Source organism: Penaeus monodon, chromosome 14, assembly GCF_015228065.2.
Source record: "Penaeus monodon isolate SGIC_2016 chromosome 14, NSTDA_Pmon_1, whole genome shotgun sequence".
NCBI lineage: Eukaryota > Metazoa > Arthropoda > Malacostraca > Decapoda > Penaeidae > Penaeus > Penaeus monodon.
The window spans coordinates 20,834,217-20,834,454 of NC_051399.1; positions in this window are offsets into that span (position 1 = coordinate 20,834,217).

Sequence of the window (238 nt, forward strand, 5' to 3'; positions counted from 1 at the left end):
AGTTAAAAGGTAGAGTAAAGTCAAAGCCCAAAAATCCAAAATCAAAAGGGGGAGGGGAAAAGGGAGGAGTGAGGGGGAAAAAAAGGGGAAGAGGGAAAAAAAGAGAGAAAAAAATATAAAAATATATTTTATATATAATATATATTTAAAAAAAAAATATAAATTAAAAATTTAAAAAAAAATATAATAAAATTTTAAAAAAAAAAAAAAAAAATTTTATAATATATAATATATTTTT